At 41.8% G+C, this 10,072-nt stretch overlaps 1 protein-coding gene and 1 long non-coding RNA gene across 5 annotated transcripts in view; both read left to right on the top strand.

Moving 5' to 3' along the window:
* Positions 1-6,438, top strand: part of LOC118766068 — an 18,797-nt gene extending 12,359 nt beyond the window's left edge. Inside the window, exon 3 of the long non-coding RNA XR_005001999.1 lies at positions 6,276-6,438. This is a non-coding gene — a long non-coding RNA (uncharacterized LOC118766068). The remainder of the gene's footprint in view (positions 1-6,275) is intronic.
* The window catches only part of LOC115219543 (protocadherin beta-15-like), a 145,078-nt gene that overhangs the window by 42,903 nt on the left and 92,103 nt on the right, over positions 1-10,072 (top strand). The window lies entirely within an intron of this gene.

Below are 10,072 nucleotides of genomic sequence, written 5' to 3'. Positions count from 1 at the left end.
ATTTATTCAACTAAAAGTAGTGCTCCAGCATGGCCACAGTCAAAATGACTGAAACAAATAAAAGAGTAAAAGAATATATACATATATAGCTATAGATATTTGAAGTGCAGTATATAGATTTATAGACTCTGGTGACTGCCAAGCATTGGTGTAACCATGATGTTCTGCTGATCAGATGAGCAAGCCTTCTTTATCTGCATTGAATTCTAAATGTACAATTGTATTGTACAAAGTATAGCATGCATTTTGGTGCAGATATGTAAAATAATTTTGAGTGGCTGTGTGGTAAGTAGCTTGCTAACCAACCACATAGTTCCGTGTTCAGTCCCACTGCGTGGCATCTTGGGAAAGTGTCTTCTGCTATAGCCTCGGGCCGACCAAAGCCTTGTGAGTGGATTTGGTAGACGGAAACTGAAAGAAGCCTGTCGTATATATATGTATATATATATACGGGTAGAGGTAGGGGTCCACCAAGGCTCAGTCCTCAGCCCCCTCCTATTTATCATAGTCCTCCAGGCAATAACGGAGGAATTCAAGACAGGATGCCCCTGGGAGCTCCTCTATGCTGATGACCTTGCTCTAATTGCTGAGTCATTATCAGAACTGGAGAAGAAGTTTCAGGTGTGGAAGCATGGTTTAGAATCGAAGGGCCTAAGAGTCAACCTAGCTAAAACCAAAGTCCTAATAAGTAGGAAGGTAGACAAATCACAAACGCCTTCAGGTAGATGGCCCTGCTCGATCTGTAGAAAAGGTGTAGGTAGAAACTCTATAAGATGCACCAAGTGTAAGCTATGGACACATAAGAGGTGCAGCAATGTCATAGGAAGGCTAACTAGGAAGATGGTTTTTGTATGTGGCAGATGCTCGGGAGCATTAACCTCTGAAAATCTGCAGAAAACAACTTCAAACACTTTCCAGGGGGAAAAACTAGAAGTAGTTGATAGCTTCCGTTATCTTGGTGACCAAGTCAGTAGTGGGGGTGGGTGTGCTGAAAGTGTAACGGCTAGAGTAAGAATAGCCTGGGCAAAGTTTAGGGAGCTCTTACCTCTGTTGGTGACTAAAGGCCTCTCGCTCAGAGTAAAAGGCAGACTGTATGATGCATGTGTACGAACAGCCATGCTACATGGCAGTGAAACATGGGCCATGACTGCTGAGGACATGCGTAAGCTCGTGAGAAATGAAGCTAGTATGCTCCGTTGGATGTGTAATGTCAGTGTTCATAGTCGACAGAGTGTAAGTACCTTGAGAGAAAAGTTGGACCTAAGAGGAATCAGATGTTGTGTGCAAGAGAGACGATTGCGCTGGTATGTTCATGTGGTGAGAATGGATGAAGATAGGTGTGTGAAAAAGTGCCACACCCTGGCAGTTGAGGGGACCTGTGGAAGAGGTAGACCCAGGAAAACCTGGGTCGAGGTAGTGAAGCACGACCTTCGAACTCTAGGTCTCACCAAGGAAATGACCAGAGACCGAGACCTATGGAAGTATGCTGTGCGTGAGAAGACCCGGCAAGACCAGTGAAAACAATCAAAATCAAATCATATATCAGAAAGCAGGGGTTAAGTGACCCATCCGTTCGTGTCCGCTGTCAGCCTCGTCTGGCACCCGTGCCGGTGACACATAAAAGCACCGTCCGTTCGTGCCGTTTGCCAGCTCTGTCTGGCCCCGTGTCGGTGGCACGTAAAAGCACCATCCGTTCGTGGCCGTTTGCCAGCTCTGTCTGGCCCTGTGTTGGTGGCACGTAAAAGCACCATCCGTTCATGTCCGTTGCCAGCCTCGGCTGGCCCCCGTGCCGGTGACACGTAAAAGCACCGTCCGCTCGTGGCCGTTTGCCAGCTCTGTCTGGCAACCGTGTCGGTGGCACGTAAAAGCACCATCCATTCACGTCCGTTGCCAGCCTCGGCTGGCCCCCGTGCCGGTGACACATAAAAGCACCATCCGTTCGTGTCCGTTGCCAGCATCGCCTGGCCCCGTGCCGGTGACACGTAAAAGCACCATCCGTTCGTGGCCGTTCGCCAGCTCTGTCTGGCACCTGTGCAGGTGGCACGTAAAAAAACACCCACAACACTCGCGGAGTGGTTGGCGTTAGGAAGGGCATCCAGCCGTAGAAACACTGCCAGATCTGACTGGGCCTGACGAAGCCTTCCAGCTTCACAGACCCCAGTTGACCCGTCCAACCCATGCTAGCATGGAAAGCGGACGCTAAATGATGATGATGATGATGATGATGTATGTGTGTGTATATGTTTGTGTGTCTGTGTTTGTCCCCCTAGCATTGCTTGACAACCGATGCTGGTGTGTTTACGTCCCCGTTACTTAGCGGTTTGGCAAAAGAGATTGATAGAATAAGTACTGGGCTTACAAAGAATAAGTCCTGGGGTCGATTTGCTCGACTAAAGGCGGTGCTCCAGCATGGCCGCAGTCAAATGACTGAAACAAGTAAAAGAGTAAAAGAGTAAAGAGTAAAGAGTATACACTAAAATTATTATTACATGATGGTGGCTGCAAAACAGCTGTAATCCTAAGGTTAACAACTGATTAAATAGATATATTCACCTTTCATAGCTCCTGACGTTTTATGGTGTATACATATGTGTGTATGGGAGGAGGAGCTCTGTGCGTGTGTGTGTGCATTTATATATGTATGTATGCATGTGTGTATGTGTGTGTGTTATTGTTTTCTTGTGTTGGCTTCTATTGGTGGTAGTAAACAAATATCACTTTCAGGCAAAGTGGTGTCCTTCACGGAAACATGTTGGGAAAATTTTAGCTTACCTGAAGACAGGTAAGGGTTGGTTACAGGTAGGGTATCCAGCTGTAGAGCTCCTGCCTCAGAAAATTCTATCTGGGTGGGGATGCATGTATGGAAAAACTGGAAGTTTGATGGTGATGATGGTAGTGGTGGGGGTTCTCTTAAAGACTCGAATTTCTGTGATTCTCTTCTAAGCCTACTGTGTCTCATGCTTTTTTGTTTACATTTCAAAGTGATGAGGATTTCTATGAATACGTTCCTTTACATGGACATGTTGACAGCAGGGAGTCCATCAAATATAATATCCATTACCTCCTTAATGCTACAAGGTACACAATATGAAGCAATTTATTGCATTATCACATGCTACATGCTAAGACAGATCCATTATCAGGATCATTAGCATGTCAGACAAAATCGTAAGTGGCATTTCTTCAGGTTCTTTGAACCTTCGGTGTTCAAATTCTGCCATGGTCAACTTTGTGTTCATCCTTTCAGAGTTGATAAGATAAGTACTTTCTCTTGTCTTGAGAACTGGGGTTGATGTAATCTGCTTGCTCCTTCTCCTAAAATATTCTTGGCCTTGTACTAAAGCTTGAGATCATTACATGCTATATAGTACACAATGAAAACCCATAACCACACATGTTCACATTGTTGATAAAGCAGTTGGCCAATGGACTTAATCATCATCATCACTTAATATCTGCTTTCCATGCTGGCATGGTTGGAGGGCTTGACTGAAAACTCAGAAGCTGGGCAGCTGCACCAGTTTCCAGTCTGATTTGACAAGGTTTCTACAGCTGGATGCCCTTCCTAATGGCAACCACTCCAGGAGTGTAGTGGGTGCTTTTTACATGCCCCTGACACAGGTGCCATTAATGTGACACCATTATCAGCCACAACTACGATCTCACTTGGCTTGACAAAGATCTCGTTCACCTGTCACTGCCTCCGTGAGGTCCAGTGCTCAAATGGTGCTTTTTACATGCCACCAGCATGAGTGCCAGTCAGAAGACACTGGCATCAGCCATGACACTGAAAGTGTTGTAAAACAGGTACTACTTTTCAGACAAACCTCTTCACAGGCAAGGCCCAAACTGTGTCGTCTATGTATCCAGTCCTCTTTGAAAACCACTTGGCAGATTGCACCAGTTAAACTTATCGTAATGAGACAGCTTAAAGAAGCAACTGTTGCTGTTGATGGTAGTAGTGTTAATCTTCAATCAAGATTTTTATTGACCAGTTTTTGACAAATGGTGCTGAATAACCATTGTCTTGTGGCATTCTTTGGAGTTACATGATGTTGGTTCTTCCGTCTCCCGCCTTGCTGAATCTGTTGTTCTTTATAATAGGAATCACACTCTGTATGTGGCCGTGTTGCTAAATGGTTGGGTTGGTCTTTAAGGGACAAACAAATTCCTGAAGGTATCTTTCTTAAGGAAGTTGAATTTCACAAACCACTTTTCTGTGATATTTCATTTGGAAACTGAGCAGTGTGAGAGACCCAGTGTTGTCAGGATGTTTCATTTTGAAGTCTATGTTGCCACCTATATTACTGAGAATGCCATATATGTTGTCTAATCTCTCCACAAGAAGAAGTGGATGCCGTCCATATATCTGGAACACAAGAATTGCTTTTAATTATACATATTAGTAAACATTAAGTAGTGTTCATGGCAGCCTAGGAGACAATAGAATCTGCATGTTCTGATGTGATCTCAATAATTATAGAATCTTCTAAAGTGGTAAGCTGGTAGATTTGTTATCATGGCAGGCAATGTTTTGTAGCATTTCACCCATCCTTACGTTCTGTGTTCTGATTCCACTAACGTTGCCTGTCATCCTTTTGGGATCGAGGAAGTACACAACAACTGAGCACTGGGGGTCCAATGTGACTGGCTTAAGCCCTCCTCAAAAATTGTTGGCCTTATACCAAAATTTGAAAAATTTGAAACCAATAACTAAGGAATCTTCTATGATTTATTTTATTTTATTTTACTTGGTAAATTTTTTTCATATTTATTCATTTAATTGACCCCGAAATATGACAACCCTCATTAGAATTTGTTTGGTACAAAGGACAACACAGACTGCAACAGTACTCAAACTGAGACTGTGTAAAAGCTGACTGCACACACATATACACACACACACACACTCTACATAACACATATATACACACATATCACACTACGCATACATGCACACACATACACACGAACATGCATACATATGCACTCACACACACAAATACCACTCCTTTTGCACACACAACTACAAGAGACAAAAACCAAATGTACATGGACAACAAATTGTTATATACAAATAACAAAAAAGTTACAGCATACAGATGCATGTGTTTGTCTACATAGATTTATAATTTCTTGTGTATATACAATTATTCAGATGTTGATGTATATAAAATACTGTTTAGATACATGACTGCATATATATATACAGGGGTTGGACAAAACAATGGAAATACCTAGCTTCAAAGCATCATAATTTTGAAATATCTATAAAAATGCCAAAACCTTGTTTATTTTTATGGTTTTTTTTAAAATTTATTATTAGTGTTGCTAATATGTTTTGTTAAAATTGCTGTTTCTGTTCAGATATCATCTGAAAAAGGTAATTAAAATTCATTAAAATGACAGATTTATTGGACTTTCAAAGAGGTCAAATTGTTGGTGCTTGTATGGCAGGTGCTAGAGTAAAGAAAACAGCTGAAATGTTTAGTGTATTAAGAAGCATTGTCTTGAAAGTAATGACAGCCTTTGAGAAAGACGGAAAAACCTCCTCTTCCAAACAAAACTCCAGAAGAAAACCATAACTTTCAGCATTTAACTGCTTCCATTATAACACCTTAGTCCACTTCGGCAGCTGTAAAAGACAAAGGAATTCTAGTGGATGGCAGCAATTTACAATGTGAAATGTAGAGACATGTATGATTATACCTGTAACTGGAAGTGGGTCAGGGAAAATCTTTAATGAACACCCCTTGTGTGTGTGTGTGTGTATAAATAGATATTATATATATATATATTTATATATATATATACACAAGAAAAAAGCAACAAGAATGGATTAGTTGTTCAGTACAATTGTTTCATACGAAGAACAGATTTATTAAAAGCTGCAAATATTGCAGCAAATACAAGTGTCCCGTATTCATCAGCCAAAACACATATGAGTTTTCCAAACATCCTAGGGGGTGAGGCTACACTCATGAAGTATCGAAGAGAGTTCTATGAAAAGCAAAGTTAGATTGTAAGCAGACTTAAAATGTTCTCTAATGATGCACAGTTTTATAAAAGGTTTTTAAAAAAGTTTGTTAGCTTCACAGAAAAGGTAAATCCATCCATAATAATGCAGGTGTAATTTCCGGAGATATGAGGAGAGATTTTATTCTCAGAGAAGGTGAATATATATATATATATGTGTATATATATATACACATATTATATGTGTATACATATATTCATCCATCTGTCCATGCATACATGCATACATATACGACGAGGTACCCAAAAGTAACCGGAAACGTTCTCTGTGAGACAAACCCATTGTAATTCAGGCTTCTGCTGCTAGAAACCACTGGATGTGACCCTCAGGCACCAGTCTGCCAACCAGTGTCCTTAAGCGAAGTCGTCCTGCCACGTGGTGTGACTTTGTTTTGCAGTGCTTCTCCCCAGTTCATCAATTTTTGTGATGGCTGAAATGAAGGAAAACTGTGCTTCTGAGGAATTTTGTTTTTCTGCTGTTGCAAACGGTGGCGTAAACAGTTGTCATGCTTCAAACAGCTTACAGGAACATAGCCATGAGCAAAACATTAGTTTACAAGAGGTTTCCACACTTTAGAATGGTCAGTTCTTTCTCGAAGTCCAATCTCACTGAGGGTGACTGTCGACTTCCCGAACGAATGAAAACATTATGGAAATTCATGAACTGATCTTGAATGAACGTTGCTGAACAATTGATAAACTTGTCGATATGATTGGCGTGTCCTGGAGCTCCTGCTAACAAATTTTGAGTGAGGGATTGAGAATGGAAAGGGTTGCAGTTATATTCGTATCTCGCTTACTCATGGAAGATCAAAAGCAATCACAACTGAATGAATGTTGCGAACTGCAAAAACAGTTGTGAGTTGATCCGGACCTTTTTTTTCGAAAGTCATCACTGGTGACGAAAACTGGTGCTACAGAATTTGTAAATGTGGAAGAGGTGAAACAAAAAACGACAGAGGCATTAAAAAGCATCATTTTGCAAGAATTTCAGCACTGCTTGAATTGTGGAAAACATACCTGGACTGATGCATTGCTTCAAATGGAGAATACTTTGAAGGTGATAAAAGTAAGTAGCTTGCTTAAGAACCACATGGTTCCAGGTTCAGTCCCACTGCATGGCATCTTGGGCAAGTGTCTTCTACTATAACCTCAGGTCGACCAAAGCCTCGTGAGTGGATTTGGTAGACAGAAACTGAAAGCGGCCCGTCGTATATATGTTTGTGTGTGTGTGTGGGTCTGTGCTTGTCCCCCCAACATCATTTGACAACCGATGCTGGTGTGTTTACATCCCCGTAACTTAGTGATTCAGCAAAGGAGACTGATACAATAAGTACTAGGCTTACAAAGAATAAGTCCTGGGGTCGATTTGCTCGACTAAAGGTGATGCTCCAGCATGGCCGCAGTCAGATGACTGCAACAAGTAAAAGAGTATATGCAAATGGCCAGACAATTGATATGCACAACATTTGGTTTCCACACAATTTCAGCCCGCCAAATTTCATTCAAGAAACATTGGTCAATCCAAAGATATTATAGGAAACACAAACCAAACATAGAACCACAGGCTTCTGAAGTAAACTTCTGAACCACATAGCCATCACAGACTTGGCTGTTGTTTATAGCAGGTCAAATGATTACAGAGAAGCTTTCCGTTTTAGCACCTATAAAAGTCTGCATTACATATATGTATGTTTGCATCAATAATTTATATTTGGCTATTCTATATTTGTGGAGGCACATGGCCTAGTGATTAGAGCAGTGGACTCACGGTCGACAGATCGCGGGTTGGAATCTCAGACCGGGCGACGCGTGTGCGTTTATGAGCGATACACCTAAGCTTCACGTGGCTCCGGCAGAAGGTAGTGGCAAACTTCTCTTTGTCTTTCTCTTTTACTTGTTTCAGTCATTTGACTGCGGCCATGCTGGAGCACCGCCTTTAGTCAAATCAAATTGATCCCAGGACTTATTCTTTGTAAGCCCAGTACTTATTCTATCGGTCTGATTTTGCCGAACTGCTAAGTGACGGGGACGTAAACACACCAGCATCGGTTATCAAGCAATGCTAGGGGGACAAACACAGACACACAAACATACACGCACACACATATACATATACATATATACGACGGGCTTCTTTCAGTTTCTGTCTACCAAATCCACTCACAAGGCATTGGTCTGCCCAGAGCTATAGTAGAAGACACTTGCCCAAGATGCCACGCAGTGGGACTGAACCCGGAACCATGTGGTTGGTTAGCAAGCTACTTACCACACAACCACTCCTGCTGACTCTTTCACCACAACTTTCTCTCACTCTTTCCTCCTGCATCTTGCAGCTCACCTACGACGGACCGGCGTCCCATCCAGGTGGGGTACCTATACACCAAGGAAACTGGGAAACCGGCCCTTATGAGCCAGGCGTGGCTCGAGAAGGAACAAACAATTCTATATTTCGGAAAGTGTGTTTAATAGTGAGTGTGTATATTTTGTCTTTGTGCTGTTGCTGTTGTTGTAGTTATTGTTGCTATTTAACCCCAGGTTAGCCCTGGTCAAGCAAACCTATGATCAAAGGTATCCCAACTCTGACCACCAAAACTTTATATCATTGGGTTATTCAGTGTCTAACACTGTGGTCTTTAACCATTTGTTTTTCACCTATGGACTGTCTTAATTTCTGTTTTATTCAGATGGACCATCATAGCTATTTTATGTTTACAAAATCCAATTATATTTTTATAATTAAATATAATTAGAAATTGTAATGAGGTAAGCTGATAAAATCATTAGCACACAAGACAAATTGCTCATTCTTTTATTCTTTAATTCTTTCATTCGTTTCAGTCATTTGACTGCAGCCATGCTGGAGCACTGCCTTGTATTTTAGTCAAACAAATTGACCCCAGGACTTATTTTTTTACCCTAGTACTTATTCTATGAACCTCTTTTTGCCAAACTGCTAAGTCACAGGGATGTAAACACACCAACTCCAGTTGCCAAGCACTGACTGGTGGGACAAACACAGACACAAAGATATACATGACGGGCTTCTTTCAGTTTCCATTTCCCAAATCCACTCACAAAGCTTTGGTCAGTCTGAGGCTACAGTAGAAGACACTTGCCCAAGGTGCCACACAATGGGACAGAATCTGGAACCATGTGGTTGAGAAGCAAGCTTCTTACCACACAGCCACATCTGTTTAGTGGCATTTCATCTGTCTTTTTGTTCTGAGTTCAAATTCTGACAAGGTCAACTGTGCCTTTCAACCTTTCAAGGTCGATAAAATAAAGTACCAGTTGATCAATGGGATTTATGTAGTCTACTTGACCCCTCCCCTGAAATTGTGCCAAAATTGCACCAAGATTTGAAACTAAATATCATTGAAGGATAAATGTCGCCCTTTTGAAGCCTAGCCAGGCTCATGAGCCCAGTTTCCTGGTTTCTGTGGTGTATGTGTGTCCCCCCCCCCACATGGGACGCCAGTCCCTCACAGTGTTACTCAAGAAACAGGAAGAGAGAGTGATAGAAAGTTGTGGCGAAAGAGTACAACAGGGGTCACCACCACCCCCTGCTGAAGCCTCTTGGAACTTTTAGGTGTTTTTGCTCAATAAACACACACACAACACCCAGTCTAGGAATTGAAACCACGATCCTCCGACTGCAAGTCCGCTGCCCTAACCACTGGGCCATTGTGCCTTCACAAATATCATTAGGAACTGTATAAAATAAGTTGTTAGAATACTTTGTGTATTGTAGAAACATAAACAATTTATTTCACATAAATTTCAACACCTGAAGGACATAATGGAGCCTAATTGAGAAGCACTGGTCTAACAGGTCCTTGAGTTTGGGTATCGATGACTAAGAGAATGCTTGTACATGTATATATATATTTCTTTATTGCCCACAAGGGGCTAAACATAGAGGGGAGAAACAAGGACAGACAAAGGGATTAAGTCGATTACATCGATCCCAGTGTGAAACTGGTACTTTATTTATCGACCCCAAAAGGATGAAAGGCAAAGTCGACCTTGGCAG

Source organism: Octopus sinensis, linkage group LG14 (genome assembly GCF_006345805.1).
Source record: "Octopus sinensis linkage group LG14, ASM634580v1, whole genome shotgun sequence".
NCBI classification, from domain to species: domain Eukaryota; kingdom Metazoa; phylum Mollusca; class Cephalopoda; order Octopoda; family Octopodidae; genus Octopus; species Octopus sinensis.
The sequence above is the reverse complement of the archived record's forward strand: the minus strand, read 5'-3'. Positions and strand labels throughout refer to the sequence as shown.